This window comes from Desmodus rotundus, chromosome 6 (assembly GCF_022682495.2).
Source record: "Desmodus rotundus isolate HL8 chromosome 6, HLdesRot8A.1, whole genome shotgun sequence".
Classification (NCBI taxonomy): Eukaryota; Metazoa; Chordata; class Mammalia; order Chiroptera; family Phyllostomidae; genus Desmodus; species Desmodus rotundus.
The window spans coordinates 75,039,090-75,049,197 of record NC_071392.1 but is presented as its reverse complement, the minus strand read 5'-3'; the positions used below and the strand labels follow the sequence as shown (position 1 = coordinate 75,049,197).

Here is a 10,108-nt window from a genome sequence, read left to right as displayed (position 1 = left end):
GTATCTAAGGCTCTGAGCTCACTGCTTAAATAATGTTAAGAGAACAGAATGTGCGTCCCTGATTAAGAGAAACACATAAAATTATTCACTTATTTTCATGTCATGGAATTAAAACGAATGTGAGGGCTACTATGTTTACGGCACAAGTGGAGTATAAACCTACTGTATTCTTAGCACATAAAGCCTCTGTACTTTGAAATCCAGTTGAGACAAGTAGTACACTCATGAAGGAGTTTAATACAAAGTAAGTTAATTTACTTCTAAGCCCTGAGATGAGAGGTTGACAACTAATGCTTCTAGAATTCAAAGGAGCGACAGTGATCCTTGGCGGTAGCCAGGGAGGGCTCCTAAGAAGGTCTGACTCAGGCTAGACTAATCAAGTCCTGAATGAACTATTCAGCAAGAGTAATAACAGGAAGAAAGGCAAGTGGGGGACAGAGTGGAAGGTCAATTTTCAGGCCAGATAGGAGGCTACAGATGTTTAAAAAAATAAAGGGTGGGGGAGGGTCATGGAGGGAAAGTGTAAGTGGTAAATATTTTTTTTCTTAATTTTTATTGTTGGCACTAGTAGAGATGTACCCATTTTCTCCTCTTTACCTACCTCCACCCAGCCCCCAACCCCCTTCCTCTGGCCATCATCACTCTGTTGTCTGTGTCTAGGAGTTATGTGTGTATGTTCTTTGGCTAATCCTTATACCTTCTTTCTAGTTGGTAAATTTCTATAGGTAATGAAAGGTCCCAACAAGCTGAGGAGCCTGAGGCTGAAGGCAATAAGAATTGTGGGTCTTCTTCTGAAGGTTTCTAAGCTTCTGTCTATGGGGGAGGTGGAGCGAGATTTAAAGTAATTCTTTGGGGGATTAGCTAGAGAACAGGCTGCATCAGTAGGTTTTTTTTTTTTTTTTAACTATTTTGTTTTATTTTTTTAAGGAAATACATTTTTATTTAAGGAATTTCACATGTTTTGAGTTCTTCCACTGCCTTAATTCCTCCCAAGTTTGAACCTTAATCCCTTTTTTGCTCAATCTAGTTGCCACGTCAGTCATTCCACAATTCTTTTAGTTGAACTTCTTTAATCTCCATTTCAATATGGACATACTTCAAAATTTCCCAACTATGATCATTGGGACCCAGTTTCCTTAAGCAATGTACTTTGGGGCCCACTAAATATGAGTAAGTTCAAATCATATTCACTCCTAAGCTATTACTCCCTAGAACAGTACAGGTCTTTGGGATATACAGAAACCTAAGATAAAAATAATTAAAGCATGAGGTCGTTCATAGTTTTAGCAGTTCTGTCTTGTAGTTCCTTCCCATAGTTCTAACACACAATTCTTTTTTTTTTTTAAAGATTATATTTATTTTTAGAGAGAAGGGAAGGGAGGGAGAAAGGGAAACATCCATGTGCAGTTGCCTCTCATGCGCCCCCTACTGGGGACCTGGCCCACAATCCAGGCATGTGCCCTGACTGTGAATCGCACCAGCGACCCTTTGGTTCACAGCCTGTGCTCAATCCACTGAGCCACACCAGCCAGGGTACACAATTCTTTTTTTGTTTGTTTGTTTTAACACACAGTTCTGTGAATAAAGGAATCAACATATTTACTCTATGAGGCATTTCCAACAACGTAGGTCTACAGAAAAACCCCATCAGAATAGACCTCAACAAAAAAACTATTTTTTAAAAGATTTTATTCATTAATTTTTAGAGAGAGGGGAATGGATGGAGAAGGAGAGGGAGAGCAACATGGATCGGTTGCTTTTCTCAAGCCCCCAATTGGGGACCTGGCCCGCAACGCAGGCATGTGCCCTGACCAGGAATCAAACCAGCAACCTTTTGGTTTGCAGTCCAACACTAAACCCACAGAGCCACCCCAGCCAGGGATGAAAAATTATTTTAAAAATGCCTCTTTGAAGTCAGGAACTGTGCTAGGTACCAGTGAACCCACACCTAACAGCCCTAAAGAAACTACAGCCTAGTGGAAAAATCACCATCTTGGATGTGTCGTAGAGGATAAGGTAGTGGCCCTCTGCCGACGATGGGGCTCTCCAACCCTGGTATTCCCTGTGGATAAGGGCCTGGCCTAGCCAGCAATGAAAAGGGAGAGTAATATACAAGGAACAATGTTAAAGTGGGAATAGCAAATTCTGGACTTAGTGACCACTTGGATAAAAAAAAAAAACATTAAAAAATGTACAGTTTTAATAATAAGAAACTGGGAGAATAAGCAAAGTGAGTGTAAAATGAGGGAAATAATGAGTTGATTCAAGATATGGTAAGTATAAAGTGTTAGCTGAGCACCTCAAAAGAAAGAACCAGGAAGGAGTTCAATTGGTAGTGGGAGCTGAGAGCAAGAACAGACCCCAGAGAGCCCTGAGCAGCCCCACCACCACCCACCGGCCTAGTTACCATCACACCCAGGGCCGAGCCACAGCTGCTGCAGCTGCCCCAGTCACTAGCACCACAACCACTGTGGACCCCAAACCCTGCACCTCGGACCCCCAGGACTTCACATTGGCAGCCCCCACCACTGCAGACAAGAAGGTCGTCAAAAACGAAGGTTTTGGGTACAGTAAAATGGCTCAATGTAAGAAACAGATACGGTTTCATCAACAGGAATGACACCAAGGAAGATGTATTTGTACACCAGGCTGTCCCAAAGAATAACCAAGAAGTACCTTTGCAATGTAAGAGGTGGAAGAGACTGTGGAATCTGATGTTCAAGGAGAAAAGGGTGCAGAGGCAGCAAATGTTACAGGCCCTGGTAGAGTTTCAGTGCAAGGCAGGAAATACATGTGCAGCACATCTAACCATTACAGATGCTATCCATGTCCCAGGGTTTTCCTCCATGCAATTACCAGCAGGATTACTAGAATGGTGAGAGTGGGGAAAAGAATGAAGGATCAGAGAGTGCTCCTGAAGGCCAGGCCCAACAACAGCGCCAGTCCGACTATGGATAACAGTTCCCACCTTACTACATGCAGAAACTCTAGGGGCCCCGACCACGGTTTTCCAACCGTCTTGAGCAGAAAGAAGTGATGATGGGTGCTGAAACCAGGGTGCAGGAGAACAAGGTAGACCAGTGAGACAGAATATGAACAGGAGTTACAGGCCATGATTTCACAGGGGCCCTCCTCTCCATAGACAGCCTAGAAGGGCAGCAGTGAAGAAGATAAGGTACAGAGGACTGTTCCGAGTGGCAGTGGGGAATGTAGCCCAGCCCCTAACTTGGAAAATCAAGTGGGGAGTGAGTCAGCACACAGGACCCAAGCTCACAGGCCGATTTTCCCGTGGGGAATCAGGCCTGCATTATATGTAGGCAGCTTTGAGGCTTGCTTTTGCTAAAACTCCCTCACCCTGAATTGAGGCAGCAAATGCTTACTGCATATCTTTAAAGTAACTTCCTGAAATCTGAGCTAACCTCCCAAGTATGGAGTGTAACCAGTTCAACCACTTTTCCCTTTACATTGCAAATATCCTTCTTCTTTGATGTAATTAGCAACATCCTCTCCTTTGTTTTCTGTAAAAGGTAACCACCTAAAGTGAAACTGTGCATAGTAAATGAGGATCATCCTCGATGTAATGTACCCAGAAAAGCAATAAAAGCCTAGACAAAGCCTGTCTAGGCTTTTAGAGACAAGCAGCTGATCCACTAGCTGAGAACTGGGCAGGGAGGGGTGGAGTTAATGCTGGTTTACCATCTCTACTATCATTGGGTTTAGTCATCCAACAAGAAGAAATGAATATGAAATTTCAGCAATAAGAAATGAACAAAAGGAGACTTTTAGCCAAGATGGAGGCATAGGTAGATACACTTTGCCTCCTTGAACAACCAAAATAAGGACAACAAATTTAAAAACAAAAAACAACCAGAACTGCCAGGAAATTGAACTGTGTGGAAGTCCGACAACCAAGGAGTTAAAGAAGAAACATTCATACAGACCAGTAGGAGCAGTGGAGACAGGCAGCTGGGGCAGAGAGGACTCACAGCAAGGCAGTGTCTGGAGGACAAGGCCAGGTGGCTGCTGGCAGAGCAGGCAGTCCCACATTTGTGTACAGATAAACTGGGAGGAACAACTGGGGAGCGAGACAGACCGAGCAACCCAGGGTTCGAGCATGGGGAAATAAAGCCTCAAAACCTCTGATTGGAAAAATCTATGGGTGTTGCAGCAGTGGGAGAAACTCCTAGCCTCACAGGAGAGTTCGTTGGAGAGACCCACAGGGTCCTAGAACATACACAAACCCACCCACCCGGGAATTGGCACCAGAACAGTCCAATTTGCTTTTGGGTAGTGGAGGAAGTGACTGAAAGCCAGCCAAGAACTGAGCAAGATGCCCTGTTCCCTCTTGGACCCCTCTCTCACATACAGTGCCACCCCACCCTGGCGAATACCTAAGGCCCTGCCCCTTACTACATAACAGGTGCACCAAGACAAAAATATATGGCCCAAATGAAAGAACAGATCAAAACTCCAGAAAAAATACAACTAAGTGACGAAGAGATAGCCAACCTATCAGATGCAGAGTTCAAAATGCTGGTAATCAGGATGCTCACAGAAATGGTTGAGTATGGTCACAAAATTGAGGAAAAAGGGCTCTGAAAAGTGAAATAAAGGGAACCAACAGTGAAGGGAAGGAAACTGGGACTCAAATCAATGGTTTGGAGCAGAAGGAAGAAAAACATTCAACCAGAACAGAATGAAGAAACAAGAATTCAAGAAAATGGGGAATCTTAGGAACTTCCGGGACTACTTTAAATGTTCCAACATCCAAATCATAGGGGTGTCAGGAGAAGAGGAAGAGCAAGAAATTGAAAACTTATTTGAAAACATAATGAGGGAGACTTTTCTAATCTTGCAAAGGAAATAAACTTCCAGGAAGTCCAGGAAGTTGAGAGAGTCCCAAAGAAGTTAGACCCAAGGAAGCACACACAAAGGCACATTGTAATTACATTACCCAAGATTAAAGATAAGGAGAGAATCTTAAAAGCAGCAAGAGAAAAGGAGACAGTTACCTACAAAGGAGTTCCCATTAGACTATCAGCTGATTTCTCAAAAGAAACCTTGCAGGCAAGAAGGGGCTGGAAAGAAGTATTCCAAGTCATGAAAGGCAAGGACCTACATCCAAGATTACTCTATCCAGCAAAGCTAGGATTTAGAATGGAAGGGCAGATAGAGTGCTTCCCAGATAAGGTCAAGTTAAAGGAGTTCATCATCACCCAGCCCTTATTATATGAAATGTTAAAGGAACTTATGTAAGAAAAAGAAGATAAAAAATACCAATAGTAAAATGACAACAAACTCATAACTATCAACAACTGAACCTAAAAAAAGACAAAACAGACAACTGTAATTGAAAAACAATAAAATAATTTTAAAAATAAAATAAAATAAACAAAAATGAACTAAGCAAACAACTAGAACAGGAACAGATTTACAGAAATAGAGATCACATGGAGGGTTATCAGTGGGAAAGGGGAATAGGGAGAATGGGAGAAAAGGTACAGGGAATAAGATGCATAAATGGTAAGTATACAATAGACAGGGAGCGGTTAAGAATAGTATGGGAAATGTAGAAGCCAAATAACATATGTATGACCCATGGAGATGAACTAAGATGGGGAAATGATGGTGGGAGGGGCTGCAGAGCAGAGGGGAATGGAATAAAGATGAGAAAAAATGGGACAACTGTAATAGCATAATCAATAAAACATATTTAAAAAAAGGGGAAGGGACAAGCCAAGGAATATGAATAGAGGGCTCATGAGCACAGACAATGGGGGGGATTGACTGTGGGAGTTGAGGGGGATGAGGTAGGGAAGAGAGATGGGAAAAACAGTGGGACAACTGTACCTGAACAACAATAAATTTTTTAAAATATATTTATTGATTATGCTATTACAGTTGTCCCATTTCCCCCCCTTCACTCCACTCCATCCTGCCCATCCCCTCCCTCCCACATTCCCCCCCTATAGTTCTTGCCCATGGGTCGTACATATAAGTTCTTTGGCTTCCACATTTCCTATACTATTCCTACCACCCCCTGTCTGTTTTCTACCTACCATTTATGCTTCTTATTCCCTGTACCTCTCTCCCCTCTCTCCCCCTCCCACTCCCCTGTTGATAACCCTCCATGTGATCTCCATTTCTGTGGTTCTGTTCCTGTTCTAGTTTGAACAACAATAAATTTTTAAAAAAAATGCACAAAAGATTGGAACTGAAGACCTTAAGAGCTTGCTTTGTGCCTGTTGGCCAGATGACTAGAACTATCTCCATTATCTACGCAGCATGAGTTTTTTATTATTTTTACCTAAAGACATCTCTTTTTGGTAATGACAAATGTGTTTTGTTTTGTTAAAGCCAGGGATTTCTCAATACACCTTTAAAGTTTTTTAAAAAATTGTTTCATATCTGGTCAAGGTGTGATTTTTAAGAACCTCAGTTTTAATTTGTAGTAATAGTTTACAGCTTGATTTAAAAAAAAAGTCAACAAAGTATAAGCACCTGTTAATAAAAGTCTAGAAAGAAAGAAGGAAAGAAAAGAGAGGGAGAAAGAAAGAAAAGAAATAGAAGAAGAAAGGAAGGAAGGAAGGAGGGAAGGAAGAAAGGAAGGAAGGAAGGGAGGGAGGGAGGGAGGAAAGGGAAGGAGGAAAGGAAGGGAAGGGAGGAGAAGGGAAAGGGAAAGGAAGGAAGAGAGAAATAAGGAAAAGAACGAATCAGTAGGCCAGAGGAGATACTTAGAAGGGTCACTGGCCGGGGGCATCTGACAAAGCCGTGAGAACAAATGAGCTTTCTGATGAGAGAAAAGCAGATTAAGCCTCTTGGGGGAACCAGAATTAAAAGGAAGGTGGAGGAGGAAAAGTACTCTGGTGGCTGATACCCATAAGAAGTATCACTTCAGTTGCACCCAAGGCCTTCTAGCCCTGGATTCTGCCTCTGAGCACGCTGAAGGACTCTGTGTGTGGCAGCTAGAATGATGTCAGCTTCAAAAGGCTGATGTTCTTCTTTAGGCACCCAACTCGGCTTATGCGGTGCTTCTGAACATTCACTCCACAAATGAGTGTATCGTTTCCTGTGTTCCAGACACTGTCCTAGGCACTGGGGATGCATCAGTGAACAAATGGACTAAACTCTCTCAGGGTGCTTGCATTCTGGTATGCAGCCAATAAAATAAAAAAGCAAAATATATACAATAAAAGGTTAATAGGTGCTGAGGAATAAAATAAGGCAGGGCGAAGAAAAGGGACTATCAGGAGTGGTGTTGCAATTTCAGAAAAGGTGGAAGGCTTATGAAGGTGACGTGTGAGTGAACATCAGATGATGAAGAACATTCCAGGGAATGGGAACAGCAAGGGCAAGGGCCCTGAGCCGAAGCATGCTCGGAATGTGACCTGAGGTCAGAGAGAAGTAGCAGGTATGGAATCAAGGGAAGGGGGAGACCATACAGCACCTTTAGGCCATTGTAAAACTTTGGCTCTTACTATGAATAAAATGGTTTGGAAGAAATTGGCTAACTATTCACCAAACTGTTTCCTCTTCATCTCCTGTGAATACAGCCAGACTACATTTCCCAGCCTCCCTTTCACTGTGGCCATGTGACTGAGCACTGGCCAAAGGAAGAGAGACAGAAGTGAAGCCCACTGCTAACAGTACTGACTGTACAAACCTGCCATGTGCGAGTCTTCAAAGTCTCTCTCTTTCTGTGGCCCCCCGGGAAACCAGGTAGTGCTAGTGGCAGAGTCACAAGATAGAAGGAACCCTTCCTGTTACACAGCCACTCACTGGACAGGGGCAACTTTAGACTTCATGAGGGGGAAATGAACTTCTATTGGTTATTTTACGCCATTGATACAGTGGGGTTTATCTCTAACAGAGCTAGCATTACCCTAATACAGATAGGAAGCCATCAAAAGCTTTTGAGCAGAGAAGCGGCATGATCTAAGAAGGGGTTGAATGTAGAAACAAGGAGCCCACTTAGGATGCTTTGCAACAATCAGGTAATGATGAACATGGCTTGGTCTAGGGTGGTAGCAGTGGAAATAGTGAGAAGAGTCAGATTCTGAATACATTTTGAAAGTACTTTAAAAGGATTTCCTGATACATTGGAAATGAGGTGGAGAAAACAATAGGAATTACTCTAGGAAAACAATAGGAACAATAGGAATGACTCTAGCCCTGGTTGGTGTGGCTCAGTGGACTGAGTGCCAGACTGTGAATCAAAGGGTGGCAGTTTCGATTCCCAGTCAGGGCACATGCCTGGGTTTTGGGCCAGGTCCCCAGTAGGGGGCGCATGAGAGGCAACCACACATTGATGTTTCTCTCCCTCTTTCTCCTTCCCTTCCCTTCTTTCTAAAAAATAAATAAAATCTTGAAAAAAAATAATGACTCCAAGGTTTTGACTAGAAAACCAAGATGGAGAAGACTTTGGGGGGAGCAAGTTTCGAGATATAATATTGAGAGGTTAGTTATATGTCAAGATACCTATCAGACTTTCAAATGGAGATTTTAAGTAGGCACCTGGATATGTATCTCTGGGGTTCACAGTGGTCTGGGCTAGAGATGTTGGGAGTAATTAGTATATATGTGGTATGAAATCCATGAGTTTCAATGAGAGGAGAACCAAAGACTGAGTCTTGGAAATTTCTAATATTCAGAGGTGGTGGAGGGGCATTGATGAGAATAAATCAGCAAAGGAAACTGAGAATAAAAGCCTGAGAATAAACAGAATAAGTGGAGGAGGAGGAAAGCCAGGGGAGTGAAGTATTCGAGAAGCCAAGTGAAGAGAGTGTTTCAAGGAGAAAGGAGTAATCACAGGTCACGTGCTCCTAGGAGTGAGGTGTTAACCATTGACTCTAGCAATCTGGGGATCAGATTTGGTGGGATAGTGGGTGCAAAAACCTATGAGGTGTTCAAGAGAGAATGGGAAGCAAGAAATTGGAAACCCTTTCAAAGAGCTTCCTATAAAGGGGTGGAGAAAAATGGAGCATAGAAGCCAAGAAAAAATTTATTTTTTTATCCTCACCTGAGGACATTTTTTTTATTGCTTTTAGAGAAAGGGAGAGAGAGAAACATCAATGCAAGAGAGAAGCATCTATTGGTTGCCTCCCATAGGTGCATGGACTGGGGATCGAATCCACAACTTAGGTATGTGCCCTGACTGGGTATTGAACCTACGACCTTTTGCTTATGGGATGAGGCTCCAACCAACTGAGCCACACTGGCCAGAGCATTTTATTTGCTTTTAAAATGAAGAAATGATGGCATGTTTAGAAGAAATACCAGCTTGTTTATTGCTGTTGGGAAGGATCTAGGAGTGAGGATCAAATTGATGGTGTAAGAAAAAGGAGGGAGAGTTTCCAGGGCAATGTCCTTGAGTAGGGCAGATGGGAAGAGACCTAGTACCAAAGGGGGAGAGTGGGACTTTGCTTAGAGCAGAGACAGTTCTTCCAGAGCAGCAAGGAGAGAAATAGAATCTGTGGGTCTGGTTCTAGGGAAATGGTAGACAGGGCAGTGAGAGCTTGGAGTTGTCTTTTCATTGTTCTGGTGGTCTCAATGAATTGGGAAACTGGGTGATCAGGGGCACTAGGGGGTTGAGGAGAGAGAAGGTGTGAAATGGCCATTCAGCAGAGTAAACAGAAAAGGGAAACACCATATAATCTCCAGGCAACATTAAGGACCCTCCTGATGCTTGTGCTTATGGCTTTGAGGTGAGGCTGGTTAGTATGTCATGTGGTTTTTCTCCGGGCAGGTTTAGCGGTATGGCGAAGGCACAGAGTTGGTGGATGGCTGGACTCAGCCAAGGGACTAGAATAAAGTGGAAGACACACAAAGGTGTTGAGGGTGCATGCAAGAAGTGATAATAATGATTCGTTATGGAATCCAGGCTGCAGGGGAGGGGAATGAGGACATGAGGAAAGTGAGGGACAGTGAAAATCTGGAAGGAGCAACAGGTTGTGGGACTGGTGGGGCTGAAGGACTGTTGGACTCGGGGAAAGTTAGGAGGTGGTGTAGCTAGAGAACGGGAGTGATGGGCTGGGTATAGTCATGGACAAACTCTAGGGTAAAATCAGGGGAGTCAGTGGCTGAAGAGGGTGGAACCAATGGACAGCAG

At 43.3% G+C, this 10,108-nt stretch overlaps 1 non-coding gene and 1 pseudogene across 1 annotated transcript; one reads left to right on the top strand and one right to left on the bottom strand.

The window, feature by feature from the left end:
* Positions 1–1,547: 1,547 nt before the first annotated feature.
* On the bottom strand, positions 1,548–1,664 carry LOC112299964 (small nucleolar RNA SNORA18). Its single transcript, XR_002974339.1, has one exon. It is a non-coding gene; the product is annotated as a small nucleolar RNA SNORA18 (small nucleolar RNA).
* Positions 1,665–2,036: 372 nt separating this feature from the next.
* Positions 2,037–3,116, top strand: LOC112299828 (Y-box-binding protein 1 pseudogene; annotated as a pseudogene).
* Positions 3,117–10,108: the final 6,992 nt, after the last annotated feature.